Genomic DNA, 18,083 nt, shown 5'->3' with positions numbered 1-18,083 from the left:
TTTTTTTTTGCGGTATGCGGGCCTCTCTCTGTTGTGGCCTCTCCGTTGCGGAGCCCAGGCTCCAGACGCGCAGGCTCAGCGGCCATGGCTCACGGGCGCAGCCGCTCTGCGGCATGTGGGATCTTCCCGGACCGGGGCACGAACCCGTGTCCCCTGCATCGGCAGGCGGACTCTCAACCACTGCGCCACCAGGGAAGCCCGGGGGGCTGAAATCTTGGAACCCATCTCAGAAGGCTGTCTACCTACCACAGAGAACAGTGACTGAGGGAAATGGAACTCAGTATGTCCCAACGACATTGCTGATAAGGGTCCAGTCATGTCGAGTTAGTAATTCTGTTTTTTTAAGAAACCCCAGCAAACTAGAAGGCAACCCCAAGAATTACTTAGGAAAGTAACATCAAAATTATTGGGGATGATAGAATTGTGTCCTTATCTTTTAATAATGGCATAGTTTAGTATTATGTATAAAAATACCAAAATATAAAAATCAGTGGTAAAATATCTGAATTTAAGAATCTGTGCTTATTCTGAATTTTAATTATTTATACTATTTACAAAAATTAGGCCTATTAGAGGAACAAGTCAACCTTGCAATTTCAAATAAAATAAGTAATTGAGTCATTGCTTTAGACCTGAAATTTCAGGTTGAAATCTTACTTGGAACATTTAAGAGAATTTAAAGTTCACCAGATCTATAAATTTAATTTATTAGATTTATAAGAATTACTTAAGTTCTTGGGAAGTTTGTTAAGTCATGTGATTAATGTACTTTAAAAAAAAGGAAATAAAGATATATTACTTTAATAAATGAGGCTAAATATTCAAGAAATTTAATTAGGTTATGAAATCTTCCTTCAAAATAATTATAAAATTTGTTAGATTTATGAATGGATTCATAAAATTTATAAACATACAAGCTTAAGAAAGACAAGGGTTTCAAATGAATTGAATACCAATTTTGCACCAAAATAACCTTGAATAGTTCTTTTCTAGGCATAAAAATTGCCCTCAAGAACATAAAAATACTCATGTGTAACAAGTTTCAACCCTGCTATTTTGTATGACCTTTGTCAAGTCACCTAACATCTCTTAGCTTCACTTTCTCATTTGCAACATGGGGTCAGAATATTAACTTGCAGGGCGGTCCTAAAGAGTGAAAGAGATATTTTGCACAAAGTGCTTGACACATTTAGGATCTCAATAATGAGAACTTAAAGAAAAGAAAAAAAAAATCCAGTTCTTTTCCTAAACATAAGGGCAGAGGCTTTGTTTATCGTCCATCCAGGCCACCTTCACTTTGAAGTTCAATCCTCCAAAACCCTCTTAGATAACAATTTGTTTCGTTTCCAGGCACAAATTATGCTTAAAAGATTAATTTTAATGCCAGAGGCAGTATAGTTGCTTAACCGCAGGGGAGGCTGACCACACCCATTAGATCCTCCCCAGAAAGCGGCTGCAGGAAAGCAGCAGCAAACCAGTGTCCCATTTCAGTCCTTAACACTCGAGGCACAGAGGACACAGAGTAAGCATCAGGCTTTATGCAGCCAGCGTTTCTGTGCCAGTATCTGGGGCCAAATACCGGAATGGGATTTAAAACACTAGGGGAAGGGAGAATTTAGTATTCCCTCTAGGCTAATAGTCGCCTGGTGAAATGTCACTGTATTTGTGTCAGAGGGAGCAGAGGAATGCATTCCTGTCTGGGCTGAGTGCACACAGAAAACCCAGAGGAGAGCAGACCCAATCATTCCACAAGACTTAAGAGTGTATTGTGGTTAATATAGATCAATCCACTTTTCCCGAGTGCTTATATTTGGAAAATGGAAATGTGGTTTCCAAGAAAAAAAGTGTAAAATGAACTATTCTGAGCGCTTATACAAATCTTTAAATGTGTCTAACTTTTTGAAAAACTGCAATGAATTTTGATGGTAATTCTGGAGGGGACCAAACTCAAATATAGAAAAGTATGTGTGAAAGACAGAGAGAGACGGAGACAGAGATGGAAAGGAGGAATGGAGAAATAGAGAGTCTCAGAGAAAGAAAACAGAGGGACAGATTCCCAGAGAAGCTGTGAGATAAGACCCAGACACAGAGAAAACAAACAAGAAGACATGATATTGAAACACAGAGAGGCCTAACACTGAAAACTGAAGGGACAATAAGGCAAGACTCGGAAGAAAAGATATTTTGTCAACAAAAAATTAATTAGTCGTAGATTGAAAAAATGGAAAATTTTGTTCAAGCCAAGTTGAAGATTATAACCCAGGAACAGACTCTCAGAAAACTCCGAGAACTGTTCCACCCATTAGATGTCAAAGCAGGGTCATACAATGTTTTGAAACAGAGGACTATACGTTAACTGACATATTATTGACAGTTGACACAATCCAGGTCTCCACGTACAACACGAGTAGTGAGTGCGTCATGGGTCATTGTGGCCCCTTACAAGATTATGCAGGAAGGTTATCTCCTCAGGAGTTATCTTGTGATGCTAGGAGAATACTGCTCTTTATGGTTGAGCAGGTATTTCTGCCTATGGGGAGGTTTGGTCGATGCATGATGGAGATACACAATGCACAGTAGAGGGGAGAGAGGAGGCCAAAGGGCAGAGAAAATTTTTTTATGTTCAAATTTTCTTTGACTTGCCTTAGAATACGAATTTTTATTTCATCAATATATAATTTTCAAGGATCCAAGGAAGCAGCCAGAGGACCAGGGGAGAAAAAAGAGAGAGGAAGATACCACAGGGCAACATTCAATTAGGTCAATATTTATTGTATGCCCACAGGGAACATGGCAACCTCCTGGAACTAAAGTGGAAATGAATTTAATTCTCCCCTGTTCTGAAGGGTGGGCAAGTTCAAGTCTGTGGAGCCACCTGGGGCTGAGGAGAGAGTACGTGCAGATCCATACTGTGCTCTGCTTCCAGCTGGCTGGCCTGCAATTCTCTGCCTCCAGGGCGGTCCTGCAACCTGCTCTTCCCTCAACTCCATGTGCTTTGTGTCCCCCTAGAGGGGTGGGATAAGGAGGGTGGGAGGGAGACACAAGAGGGAGGGGATATGGGGATATACGTAGGCATAGAGCTGATTCACTTTGTTATACAGCAGAAACTAACACAACACTGTAAAGCAATTATACTCCAATAAAGATGTTTAAAAAATAAATAAATAACCCCCCCCAAAAAAATCTAAAGAGAGACAAAGATGAAAGCGTTATATACTTTTTGTTGTTGTTGTTGTCCTTGTAATATCAGGTCTAAAACAAGTGTTACTTAGTAGTGACACCATATTTCTCAAACATAAAAATTTGCAATCTAGATATTTAAAAATAAAAAAATCTTTAAAAATTTTTAAAAGATTGAATCAGAGACCACTTTCATTAGGCTCCCCTCCAAACACACAAAATGTTCTGACATATAATGTGCAGTATTTTTAAAACAATTCTCTCTTTATTTCAAAAAATTCAGCCAAGAAATATTTCTTAGGAATGTCAGAGTACACAGACACATATCTGATCAAAATGTCTCTGAAAGACCTGCAGAAAGGGAAATGTAGTTTGTTATATGACTCATGGTGTCCGTAAGACAAAAAGAAACCAGAGGTTTAGGAGAAATACAACTATTCCTAGCAGGGGGATCTATAAAATAGACTGGCAAGGGAAGGATGCAATCATCAAAACTCACTATACCTCACCAGGGAATCCACACACGTTCAACCACCTCATCTGATAAATCCAAAAGAAAGAATATGCATGGCAAAATAATTTATGGGAATACTAGCTTACCTTTATTCTTCTTATACTTTCCTACCTTACAGCTAGACCTCTGTGATTGTTGCAGAGTGGAAAACAGAAGATGCTTAAAATAAATGGTTCTTTGTGTCATGTAAAAGTGAGAACTATTAAAGTTGAAGAAACTATGCTACTGGAGGATAAGAGTAGAGAGAGTAACTTTGAGGAACTCAGGAAGAGGGAGCTATGTCTCCCAGACCAAAAAATGGGTCAAAGTCAGGACCCATGCGTTGTTCCAATAGCAAAAGTAGGATTCTAAGGAGGTGGCACATGATGGTGGGAATGTCCTCTTGATGTGCCAGGAGAGTGGCATCCTGGGCACCAGAGTTCCAAACTTTACCAAAGATCCTGCACCTTGAATGTGAGATGGAGCATGAGAGTGGCCTCGTCAGAAGGATCAGATCACAGAGTCTGGAGCACTGGGAATCTCAATGGTACCCAGTGGACCAACAGCCAATGACTGCTTGTCACATGATGTGATGCTACCTACCACTAACTCTAGGACCTCAGCACAATGCCATGGTGCGATGAGTCCCAATAGTGACTGCAATTGAATTTTCTACCACCCTGACAAAATAGGCTTAGAGAACAATTTTAATTGATGTTATAAAAATAAATAAATGAGATACTTTATATGTACCTGTGTTCATGGTCTGAATGTCATAACTGCCACACAAACTTTGAAATCACATAGAACTAGGACTGAACAATCCTTGGGCACCTTACTTAATTTCTCCAAGTCTCTATTCTCACCATCTGCAGAAAGGAGATAAAAGTAGAACTTAATTCATAAGGTACTATAAGTAGTGAAGATGTAAAGTTCAGTGCCTGGAACATAGTGTTCAATAATGGTTGTTACTTATATTCAGTTTGAAAAATGAATCTATGAGAAGTGAGACACAAAGCTTTCAGCCATTCACAAACACAACCATTGCAAAGAGAGAAACATCACCAGTTATGCACACTGTTTGCCAGATAAAAATAAATTATTTATAGTTCTTCAAGAGATATACCACTATCCCTTGCAGGAAGGATGTGAGAATATGGCCAAGAAAAACACAAACCATCTCCCACAATATGGGGCCACTCAGATCAACATGTCTAATAAACCTCAAACCCAAGGGGAAGAACAATAGAGAAGCAATTCAAAGTACTTAACACAGCGATGGCTTTTAACAAGTCAACTGCCACCCTTATCCTCCTTTTTCCCCTCCCTTCCTTCAACACAACCACATCTGGGCTAAAGATATTTATAATTCTCTGGTGACTAACTGTAACAAAACTTTAACAAACAGGCTGGTAAACTTGATAAAAGTATCTTAATATGACAGATACACTGCTCAAATGGAATGTGGGAGGGGAGAGCATACTTTAATTTTTGGTAAGCTAAAATAGCACCTTAAAAATGGATGACTCCACACAGGCATTTAACAGTAGAGCTAATTTCAGGTCAGGTACGCCACCTGCCTATCAGGTAAGCGGGTTCGCATTCGCATTAGATTTCTTTTTTTTTTAAGTAATTAATTAATTTATTTATTTTTGGCTGTGTTGGGTCTTTGTTGCATTGTGCGGGCTTCTCATTGTCGTGGCTGCTCTTGTTGCGGAGCACGGGCTCTAGGCGCACAGGCTTCAGTGGTTGTGGCATGTGGGCTCAGTAGTTGTGGCTTGCGGGCTCTAGAGATCAGGCTCAGTAGTTGTGACGCACGGACTTTGTTGCTCCGCGGCATGTGGGATCTTCCCAGGCCAGGGCTCAAACCTGTGTCCCTTGCATTGGCAGGCAGATTGTTAACCACTGCGCCACCAGGGAAGCCCCTCACATTAGATTTCTCATTAGAAATCTTAGCATGATTTTAGGGTCTCTTGGTTCTTGCTTTCCTCTATCTTGCCAAATCATTTGGAACTAATCACCGGTCTCAGGTCTGTTGCTCAGTGGCCCATGATGGAAAAAATCATGATTTAACAATTCAGCAAACATTTCTTGAGCCTTTGCTATAAACCTGGTAGCAATGACACAGAGATGGACCAGAGTCCCTGCTGCAGCCCCATCTCAAAACCACAGCACAGCCTTTGCCAGTTTCTAACAAGGCCACTTAGTCCTGCCCACCACCTGAGCCACTTCCTGTGGCTCCAGCCACCTCCAAGTATGGCTTGGTATTTTTGCCTTCCTGTGTGACTACAAGGCAGCTATGACTCAAGGTTTCTGCACTCGTGAGGATCAGCCTTCTCCAGAAAAGAGAAACTCAAGCGTGAGTCTCCTCCAGTGATTCTATTTTGTAGAATAAGGCTTTCACTTTAGCTCCGATTTCAGTTCTTGTTCTAAAAGTCCTCATGTTTCTCTAGACTGTTCTTAGGAGGAGTCTGCCTAACTGACAGTTCTGTTTCCCTGGGGATGGAAATTATTATCCAGAACACAACCTTGGGGGCTGTGATCCTGTGACCTACAGACAGAGTTCCCTATGGACACCCTTTGGGATTTCTGAAGTCCACTTATCCATTACCTTGTGCCCAACTCCAGGGAACTGAGCTGCAAAAAGTTAAGCCATCCAAACCCCAAGGATAGATACTTAGGCAGCTAGTATTCATTGCGTAAGGGAATAAAACATTCATTCATTCATGCATTGAGTATTTAATAAGTGCACGTTTGGGTCAGACACTATGTCAGATGCTGGAGCTATGGAGATAGGAGGAAGTAAACCCTATTATCGGGGGGACATAGTCTCAAAGGGAAAACAAAGAGAAAGCAAACAATTATAAAGATGCAAAGGCCTAGTATATCCACGGTACAAGAACCTTATATGTTTTGCGTAGGAGTTTGACCTTTCTCTTACAGGCCCCAAATGGCAAATGGAATTCATCTTGAGGGCTTGCTGGCTCTTGCCTGTCATGATATTCAGTAAAGTCTATTACAGACAAGGAGGAGAGGACTGTGACACAAATGCTGCCTATTTACAATATAAGCATAGACGAGCCACTGAGGAGTTTTGTTAATTTGGAGAATAATGTGTCTAAAAGTTTCTTTCTGGGACTTCCCTGGTGGTCCAGTAGTTAAGACTCCGACATTCCACTGCAGGGGTCATGGGTTTGATCCCTGGTCAGGGAACTAAGATCCCACATGCAGCCTAAAAATAAATAACTATATAAATAAAATTTAAAAAATAAAAAAAAGTTTCTTTCTTGCCACCCCAGTTGGGAAACCTTCTTTAGGACCTAGCCTGGCCTCATGAGCATATCTTGTGACCATGAAAGTTCCTTTATCTTTCCAGCCATTTTTTATTACAAGCAAACAGCCTGTAGGTTCTGAATTGTGATACCTGCCCTTGAGGAGAAAGTATAAACTGGAAGAGAGGAAAAAGAGAACAAATAAATATGAATAGTATAATAAATGCCAGTAAAGTTACAGTCTTCAAATATAGAGAAGGAAGAACAGCAAAATCTACCTGATGGTAGGAAAACTTTTCATGGAGGAGATTATAAAAGATCCTTACCTGACAAGTGGGAGTCTGAGAGGTGGGGAAGTCTACTTACAGATGAAGAAACAGCCTGAGCTAATAGCATGTGATGTGTGAGTCAACAGTCTATTCAGTGAACAGCAAAACGGCTTGGTACTGCCAGGGTGGTGGAGGACCACGGCCAGTGGCAGACATACAACAACAAGGGCAGTTTGGGCAATAGTGCAGGGCCTTCTATAATGTGCTAAGAAGAGTTGACTGGAATAGAGCTGTTTCTTAGACACACCTGAGGAGGTAAGGAGAATACATTGCAAGTTAGAGAAACTAGATAGAAACCTAGTGAGGCATTCAGCACAAAGAAATCGAGGCAGAAATAAGGGCTAAAAAGAGCATCGACCCTCTGTCCTCCTGCCTGGGTGAAATACAGAAGTCCAGGTTTGAGTCCTGGTGCCTTCACAAACAGCCCCGATCCTTTGTCTCAGGCTGTGGAAACACCTCCAGCACCTCCAGTCTGATCGAGCTGCCAGTGCCCTCTAGCGGTAGCCCATTTGATGGCCAGATGACAAAAACCATCCAATTCCTCACCCAAGTACCTGCCATGTACTGGCTTCTGTGATAGCTGCTGGAGCCACAGATCCTTAAGACATTGATTTTTCACTCAGGCTCACAGTTCAGGATGTGAGACACAGAGATGAACACATCCGAATAATAGTGTGTGGTCAGTGCAAAAAAGTGTGCAATCAGGAATATGCTTAAGACAGTTTGTATAGAAGAGGGATAATTAACTTTGGGGTATGGGGACTTTGATGGTAGCTTGATGTTTGGCCTGGCAGTAAAAAAGGCCTTCTGGAAAATGTGCCTGGGCTATGAAGGAAGATTAGGACTTCACAAGGCAATTAGTAGGAGATGAGCTTTCCAGGAACAGAGATCAACATGGGTTAATTTGGAGAATGGAAGTAACTTCCTATTATAGAAGGATTAAGTGGGAATCAGGTAGATTTTGTAGTGACCCTTTCTGAGGCAGTCTAAATGGTACCAAGTGTTTCCCAAAGTGTTCCAGTCAACCGACAGTTACTGTGCGCATCTTCTGTAGACAATGTGATATGGAATTAAATAATGTTCTATCCTCAAGATGCTTTAGTGTTAAGACATGTTCAGACAGAGATGTGAAGGAATACTTTCTATTAAATGCAAGTTATACACAAGTAGCATTTGGCAGCAAAGGAAAAGAAGCATTTACTTTGAAAGGGGCAGTCAGGAAAGCCTTTCCAAAGTAGGAAAGACTTGAACATTGACTAACAAATGAGTAGGAATTTGCCATACTGCAGTCGGGGGAGGGTGTGTATCCATTGTTTCTATGATTTGTGATGTAAAGCTGGTTGAATGTCTTCCTGCCTCTCTGGTCACATTTTACTTTCTTCCTCTGGCTCCTTTTCTTCTTCCCACTCCTGCTGTGATCAGTCCCCCAAGGTTCTATGCTCAGCCCTCAGATCTTTGCCTTATTCCCTCTCAGTGACTTCATTCATATCCATGGCCTCCACTTGCAAACCTCAAACATTTTGCTTTGCAGAGACACCATATTACCGAGTACATCACTTTTCACCCAGAAAGTCAACCTGTCCCTAATGAAACCTGCTCCAAACAGAACCCACCATCTTTAACCTCTGAAATCCTCCCCTCCCTTGGTTGGTTGTCCCCACCAACCTTTAATAGCCTGATTTTATAAGTCAAGAACCTTGAAAAGACCCTTATCTTCTCCTTTTCTTTCCCCAACATCCAGTGCCTCTCCAAGTTCTGCAGCATTTGTAAATCCTTTTCTTTCTGTGTCCACTATTACTGCCTTAAATTGGTCCCTCATAATGTCTTGCATGGTTGATTACAGTGGCCTCCTAATCTGTCTCTCTGCTTCTAGCTCACCCCCTCAGTCCATCCTGCTTCATGTCTGCTAAGGTGGTGTTTCTAATAAGCAAGTCTGACCTTCTGTGATAAGCCACCGCACCCTTCCTTCTTAAGTGCTTCCATGCTCCCTATAACCTGCAGAATCAGGTCTCAGCAAATTAGGGTGGTAGACAAACCTCCCCTTCTAACCCTTCTAGCCACGTGTGTTGCTGTCTTCTTCTAGGAATTCTCCAGAAATTCCAAACTCATGTAGATCCCCTAAACATCACATTGTTTAATACTTTCCTGCCTCAAACTGCTGTTACCTAGAATGCTCTCCCCAGCACTCTTCCCACATGGCAACCTCCAATTCATCCCTCAGAACTCAGTTTCATGTCACTTCCCCCCAGTGAGTCTTCATTGACCCTCCCTTTCAGATAGATAATCAATTTCTTCTCTGAGCTACTTCTGGACTATTTATGTATATCTATTCTTATGTCATTTTGTGATGATCTGCGTACCTGTCTGTGTCCCTTGCTCCAGGGTGGAGCAGCAATATAGCAGAGTAATTAAGAAAATGGAACCCAGTCCCAGCTCTGCCGCTTATCACAGTGAACTCAGGCAAGTTTTTAAATCTCTCTTTGTCTTAGTTTCCTCATCTACAAAATGGGGATGATAATAGTACCTGGCTTATAAAGTTGTTGTCAGGTTAATGTATATCAAGTGCTTTCAACAGTGTTACATAAAAATTTTCTTTGATTTTTAACTGTGAGCGTCTTGACGTTAGGAAATTATGTCTTATTCACTTCCATTTTCCCAGGGTCCAGCAGAGTACTACCTGACACAGAAAGTATTGTATGTGGAACAAATATTTGTTGAAAGGAGGAATGAAAATCTTTGGCTTTTCCCTGTTTCTTCTCCAATATGTCATAAATCCCGGAGTCCTGCTGGGTTTTCCTTTCCAATATCCCCTGCATTTAGTTTTCTTTCTGTAGTAACTGTCACTACTCCTTCATTTATTCAACAAAAAGTTATTAATAGTCAACAGTGTACAAGGCACAACTCTAACTGCTGAGGATACTGCTCTGATCAAGACAAATTCCCTTCATTATGGACCTTGCATTCTAACAGATGACACAGACACTAAATAATAGCATTTAGTTATCTGATCATAAATATGATATATACAATCAGAGAAATTTAACCTAGCCTTAAAGGTCAGGAAGTTTCGCCTAGAGAAGAAATTTCACTGATATGTGAAAGACTAAAAGTAAATAACTAGCATAAGGTGGTACAAGCTGTGGTGGAGAGCATCCAGGCAGAGGGAACAGCATGTGCAAAGCCCAGAGTCAGGAAGAAATTTAGCACATGCAGATTTTGCATTCCCTGTGTCTGAATTATTGCTACAAATGCTACCCAATCTCTTTACAAGATGACCCTCCACACAGCTCTAAGATTAAATTTTCTATCATGTTAATTTCCTGTTCAGAAACCTTCCGTGGTTCTCTACTGCTTGCTGAACGACATACTAACTCCTTAGTTGTCTTTCATGATCCAGTGAACACAGGCTCCAGTAATGGTCCAGTTTTATCTCCCACAAATCATCTGCATCTATACGCAAAAACAACCATCTTGTACTATTTGATATTCCCCAGACATTCCTTACTTTTTTTTTTACTTTTCCATATTTACTCAGGTTGTTGTTGTCACCAAAATGCTTTTCTTTATTTCTGTCCATGCTTGCTGTTCTGCAAAACAATATTTACTTGTTTGATGCACGATGTGCTTTGATATTTTCTATTCTAGTCTATTTTACTCTATTTCAGTTTTTAAAACAAGCAAGTGGTAACCTACAGAAGTGATTTCATAACCCACTGATGGATCTTGACTCATAATTGAAAATGTTGCCCCAAATAACCTTAAAGATTTTTCCAAGATATATGATTCTTGGCTTTGGTGGATTCTAAGTTTTCTTCAAGTAGTAGAATCCTCTAATTCAGTTACATCTTGATTATTGGGCATCTGTATTCTCTGATGATAGAATGGTAAAATTCTGCTTAAGCACATGATCAGTGGGGGAGCTAATCATACAGAGTCAAGTCACCCTGAGGATACTTAGCAATGCATATTTTTGCATTTGTAGGAGTTGTCACACTTTGCTGCTTCAGTTCTGGCAATGTTCTGAACTGAAGTTGCTAATTGTATTGAGCTATTCCAGATCACATATTGGGCAAAGATGAACATGGGAAAGTACTTCTTCTATCTATAACTGAGGGGAAAATACCCCTCCACTAGCAAATAATCCATGGCACTTAACTGTAACTCATATTAGGTAATAAGTGTACCTTTGCAGATAGATTTGCTTTATAATTGCCCAAGGGGAATATTTGAATCTTTTGTAGTAACCACTCTACAAAGGATCTGTTTTTCAGAATATCTTTACATCTTGGGTTAAGTTTCAGTGGAATACTTCAGTGTTTCAGTATTTCTTCCATTTTAGATTTTGCAATGTCAACACCTGGATCAACTTACCATCTTGTTAATGTTTTTCAAATCTTTATCTCCAGCCCAGATTACATTCCTATATTTCATTTTTCTGTATCTCCTATGGCCACACCATCTCTCCACTTAAACCAGAGAACACCAGCATCAGGCTTGACTCCCCTTTTTTCAACTCACCTGCCATTAATTCCTCTTGATGTTACATCTTATATGCTTCTCAAATCTGTCTACTTCTCTCCAACCTCCCTGCATCTACTGATGTTCAAGCCTCCCAAATGGTCCTCTTGTCATCTTTCTTAGTGCATTTCACAAAGTGGCCAATCTACCATATATTATTCTCCAGCTGGAAGCCATTCAGTTAACTACTGTTCCCTTTAAGAGAGAGTCCAATAGAAAGTACCTAAAATTGCTTGCAAAGACCTTCTTAATCTGTCCTCTGCTAAACTCTCCTGCCTCATTTTCATTCTCTCCTTTCCTTCATATCTTACCCTCCAATCATTAAAATATGTTCTTTATGCCTCAAACACTCCATTCCTTGTCTAAAACACTCTCCTTTCTACTGGAGAACTTTCACTTTTCCTTCGAGCCACATCTTGGATAGTTCATGGGAATAATTCCTGGAGCCTCCTAAGTCCAGGCTTGGGGCTCCTCCCTTGTCCTCTTTAGTGCCCTGGAGCTCACCATTATGCTGTATTGAAACCATCTCTTCAGTTCAATAGTGTTAGCACAGGAATTATTCAATATCGTATCTATACTACCTAGCATATAATATACGATTAACATTTTTAGAATGAACAAATAATATCTGATTTGCTCTCTGCCAAATGGTAAGGGCACTCCCCTGTGGAAGGGCCCTCAGTTCCCAGCTATGCTGATGACCTGGGAGCGAGGTCTATCTAACACTGGGTGAAGTATCAGAAAACTATTTTGACTGTAGATTTAAGTTACGATCTCCAAACAGCTTATCAGTAATACAACTTACTTTAAAAAAAATCTCCAACTGTTTTATGTGTCACAATTTAGGAAACTTAGGAAAAGGTAAAAAGGGTATTTTTGGCTCCTTAAAATCCGAATACTTCAGATAATCTCTTCTCTTAGACAATTAAGTTTTATTTCTTACCAGACTCACCCTGGCCAATATCTAGATCCTCAGATGGGTGCAGCTTTCACCAGTTCCATTCACTTATTCTCATTCATCTATTTTTCATTGATTAAACACTTACTAAGTGCCAGATACCAGGAATACTAGGTGAGTAAGATGTCATTCCCCACCCACAGCCTCAACACCCAATCTATTCAGGGTTAGGAAGAAGGAAGAAAACAAACACTTAAACTCATGATATAGATTCCCTCCAAACTCATGCAAACTTGAACTTAACCAAAGAATTCCAAAAGGGTATAAAAAATGTTAAGGAACAAGAAAGTTTTTGCTTTATATATGAAAAAACAAAATAAGCTTTAAGAGCGATAAATAGTCTGAGGAAAGAATGTGCAACGAACAGCAGAGACCATAAGAGGAAGATTTTTTGCTTATGGAATTGTAAAGATTGTCATTGCATTAGTTCATATGTAGTCAGTGCTATTTGCATTAGTTACCTTTTTATTGAATTCTATTCATGACTGAGAAGCAAATAGTCTGGCAAGTCCAGACATTTCTCCAAAGACATACAGGTAAAATACAGCCAAAGTTATGAAAGTCTGTGGTTCTTCACAGGTAGTCAATACATACAGCTTGTGACAATTTTTCAAATGAGCATGTCATTGGTGAGGCTGCTAATGCTGATACCAGTGGAGTAAAAATGTATTCTAAAGGATTTTTGATTTGAGCAAGATTTGAAACGAGCAAGACCTTTTTGAACAGAATGATTTTGGAATTTTCATAAGCTAAGAACTCTTCAAAATGCCTCTCTGAGGCTCTTGCATAAATATTTAGAGCCTCGTTGAATTCCTTGCTATTCCTTTAACACACTTTGCTCTATGCATGATACCTGATACCTTTGCTGTTCTTTCTGAGTGGAATAGCCTCCAGTCCCAGATGCCTGTCAAACTCAAATATCATCTCTTCTGTGGAGCACTGCAACAGGATCAACAGAAATCTTTCAGGCTGAATTAATTCTTCCCCACTCTGAGTGCCCATAGCGTTTTGCCTTTCAAATTGCACTTATTGCATTATATTATCCTTATTGGTTGATATATCTCTGTTCCCCACAGGACCCAACAGTACCTGATACACATTAAAGCCTCCATATAGACAGGTTTAATGTTTGAATCATCCTATTCTTTTCTCCACCTCTCTGCGTCACTATAGTAGTGCCAAGTTCATGTTCTCCAGTTTCGGCTAACTTCATGATGTACATTATTAAAAAGTTCTGATCTGACAATTAAGATATAAATTATTTTTAATTAGTCACAAATCTATCTTGGAAAAAGCAAGGGGTTATAGTTTTAAGAGATTACGTGGTTTGGGGCAATCAATGTACCTGCCATGGCTTCAGTTTCCTCATCTAGAAAATGAGGACATTACTAAATAATCTCTACATTCCCCATCTTCTCTTAGGCTATGAATCAATGTCCTTTCCTGAATTCATGCAAAATTAATGGTCTAGATTTTTTTTTAATCTTAACTTGTTTCCTGTTCCCCTGCTTTTTCTTAAAAACACATAATCAAATTGAAGTTCTTTATGGTTTACTATGATGTCATTAGAGCTCTGAAAGTCACAGATCCAGGGTTTAATCCCTGACTCTGCCACTTATAAAACTAACTTGATAATCTTGGCAATTTCAGCATGGTTAAGCCTCAGTTTCCTCATGTGTGAAATGAGAATAATAGTAATAATGCTGGTTTCATAGAGTTATGGGTAATCTTCTTCTATATTTCTTATGATTCCCTACAGTTGCAGGCTGTGTAGGGATACAAAAGTCTTAACAACACAAACACGTTCACTCATAAATTAATCACTAGTCTATTTTCTCCCATTACGTAAAGTGTTTTATCTATTTTTTGCTGATTGCCAGATATTGTAAACATCTGATAATATAGTGCAAATATAGTACCAAGTAAGTACAATGCCAAGTACAACTGCAAATTTGACAACAGATGCAAAGCTTTATGAAATTGCTGAAAATAAAGTCAAATAATTTTAAAACACCCAGGTAAAGCCATGGACAAATAAACTGAAGAAGAAAAACGTAATAAAAATATAGCAGACTAGGCACCTTAAAGATACTGAATAGAATATGGGAATAAATAGATAAATCCCTGCAATATTTATCACAAAAAGCAACCATATTTATGATCATACTGCAAAAAGTTTTAAAAGGGTGTTATTTTGTATTGTGATACAGCTTTTAAATGCTCAAAATTAAGTATTTAACTTCTTTGCTTTTACTAAGAAGTATTTAGGAAGCTATGAGCAAGAGGATGAAAGTCAGCATGAAAACAGGAATACCTCACCCAGTGGGCATCTTGGGGAAGGCCAGAGACAGTGGGAGGCAGCAAAGACAACCTTCACCTAGTTCTCAGCTCTGCCTCTGGCCAACTCTGGTGGTTACCCTTATCAGCAATGTGAGATAGCAAGGGAGAAAAACACAAAGACTGATGGTCTGTGTATTTTTGACACCTAGTAATTTATTAAAGTATCAACCTAAGCACCTCTATTCAAATATGAAAAACAAATAAACTAATTTCAAAACTTCAATAGAACTTTGGTAAACATTAATTTCATTTATTTCTATAGCAGTTTGTAATAAATAAAGGTAATTTCATTACCTTTTTGTGTTATTATTACTGCAAAGTAGCTGAAACAGATATTATTTTTCTTTTACTGTTGAAAAAGCAAAAATTGGTCAAGTCTGCTCAGATAGTCAGAGATCAGACACAGGCTCCCTGAGTCTAAGATATAGTGATAAGGATGTTTAATGTCTCTTCTTTATCACCAGTAATATTAAATATTTTACATGTTAGTTCTAATTCTCATTAAAATCTTTTCAGGATAGATTTTGTTGCCCCAGTTTACAGTTAAGAAATTTGAGGTTCAAAGAGATTAAATAAATATCACCAAAGTCACTAGTAAACATTGTCTTCCTAACTCCACAGCCCCTTTCACTATGCCCAACTCCTTTCTTTGCTAAAATTCAGGTTTGAACATATTTACTAATAATAGAAGAACTACACCTGCAGAGAAGAAACTTTATAAGTTTTTCTTAGGAAAAAGTGATTATTTTAAACATTTTCATTTTACATCTCAATTGTAATTACTGGTAAATTTAAGAAATCAAGTTTAAAAGTGATGCATTTATTTCACTGTTGTTCTCTTTTTCTACAGAATTTCTGGAGGTAATACTAAAGAGCAATGAAGTGAGCAAAAACCATGTTGCACCAAAAACAAAATAGAAAAAAGAAAAGCAAAGAAAGAAAATCTGTAATTTATATAAATCCCTAAACTCTCTCACCCCATTTTACCAATTGAAATGTGAACTATAAAGAGATTCAGTGAACTTTCTAGGGTCATAGAGTTGAAAGTCGGCTAGGAAAACATAACAACTGTTCTTGCCCCACTTGTGGGTTTTGATAGCTATCTTCAATCCAAGCATATTGTAGTGAAAATATAAAATTTTATTTAATAAGGCAATAAAGACAATACATCAGCTGAAATTATCACCAATAAACTCCGGATTGAATTTGTGTGTTTTGAGTGACCATTTACTTTTATTTATAGCAGCTCTGGTCATTGATTATTTGTGAAGGCTTTTTCATATGGGTGATATAAATTACATAAATGAAACAAAGACTATGAATATGTACATATTTTAGCTTATATTAAAGTTGCAGCAAAACAAACATTTCTTGTTAGCTGAAGACTGAAAATAAACTTTGTGGAAATTTTAGAATTGAATCTATTGGCTTTATAAAGAGATCTTGACTTATCTCTTTTTTTCTCTTTAAATTAGAAAATAGAAAAACTAACACCGTTAAAGGTGTGCTAACACCTTTTAGCAATGCAGTAGAAAGTGTAGTTACATTTCACACTACATTCTTGGAGGGATTTTTGTAACTTACTAAAACTGCTTCAGAATACAAAGGTTAAAAAGGACCTTATGATGTTTCAGTTTTGCTTCAGGACCCAAAAGTCTCCCTTTAGAAGGTGATTGCATTTCTTCATTAAAATTGTAAAGCTGAAAGGCATCTATCTAGAAGAGTTGCTGAATTGCCATCTAAACTAAATAATAACTATAAAACAAGTTTTGTGTTCTCTTTTATTTTTCACTCTTATATTTACATTATCAGATGTGAGAAGCAATTTATAAATGCATACACCAATCAAGAAAGAAAGAAAGCATTTCCCAAGGAAAAGAAACCTTTAGGATTATTCCAAATCAAATAAACTCTCAATATATTTTCATATTTTGACAATAAACATCTATCATGTCAGTAAGTATGCTGTCACAGAGATATGACAGTTCATAAGAAAATGTCCCATATTATCCTTCAGCCCCACATGAATCTCAAATCTACTGATTCTATCTCCTTTTCATTGTCCCTCCCCTTCCTCCCCCACCACCGATGCCCTTACTTCCCTCCTTGCCTCACTAAAATTCTCTGGTCAATCCTTACAATCATCTCCTTGCATATACCCTTGACTTCTTTTGCCTGACTGGTTAAGGGAACTGGAGGGATTGCAGGTTACATAAGTGTATGCATGTGTCAGAAAATCATCAAACTTTACACAATAGTTATGCATTTCTTTGCATGTAATTTACCTTTAAGAAAACTTTAAACAAATATTGAACTCTAGTAAATAGGTTTGCTTTTTGAAATGGTATGGGTTAGCAATTTTAAAACTTGCTTACACAAATGAGTAAATATACTGAAGGTAATGGGAGTAGCATCTTAAGGGGGAGTTATAAATATGGAAAGAAGGAATATTAGTATTGGATTGAAAAGGAAAGTATTATCATAAACTCATAATTTTTTAAATAGCTACCTATCTAGCTAAATATAGAAATGATTATATTTATATGGACATATAGTGTATATGTGCACATACATATGTACATATACTAGATGTATTCACTGAGATTGTCTAAAAGTTATGACATAGCATTAGCAATGAGCACACCTAATACCCAGAGCTTGATTTCTATTTAGCTTTTTGCATTAAAAAGAACTTAGACTTCCTAAAGAAGAAATGGTTCCAGGGCTGTATCAGAGGGCAAAATATAACTATAAAGGATATTATTGGGAAAAGTGACAAAATTTGAATATGGACTGTGGAGTTGATAACAGTGCTTATCAATATCAAATTTCCTGATTTTATTAATTGTACTGTGGTTATATAAGAGAATGCCCTTGTTTTTAGAAAATATTCACTGAAATATTTAGTGGTAAACAGTCATGAATCTCTCCAATTTACTGTCAAATAGTTTAGAAAAAATTATCTATTTAAAGGGAGAGACAGAGAGAGAAAC

The sequence above is a fragment of the Neophocaena asiaeorientalis genome, unplaced genomic scaffold (genome assembly GCF_003031525.2).
Source record: "Neophocaena asiaeorientalis asiaeorientalis breed wild unplaced genomic scaffold, Neophocaena_asiaeorientalis_V1.1 scaffold15, whole genome shotgun sequence".
Lineage (NCBI taxonomy): Eukaryota > Metazoa > Chordata > Mammalia > Artiodactyla > Phocoenidae > Neophocaena > Neophocaena asiaeorientalis.
The sequence above is the reverse complement of the archived record's forward strand: the minus strand, read 5'-3'. Positions refer to the sequence as shown.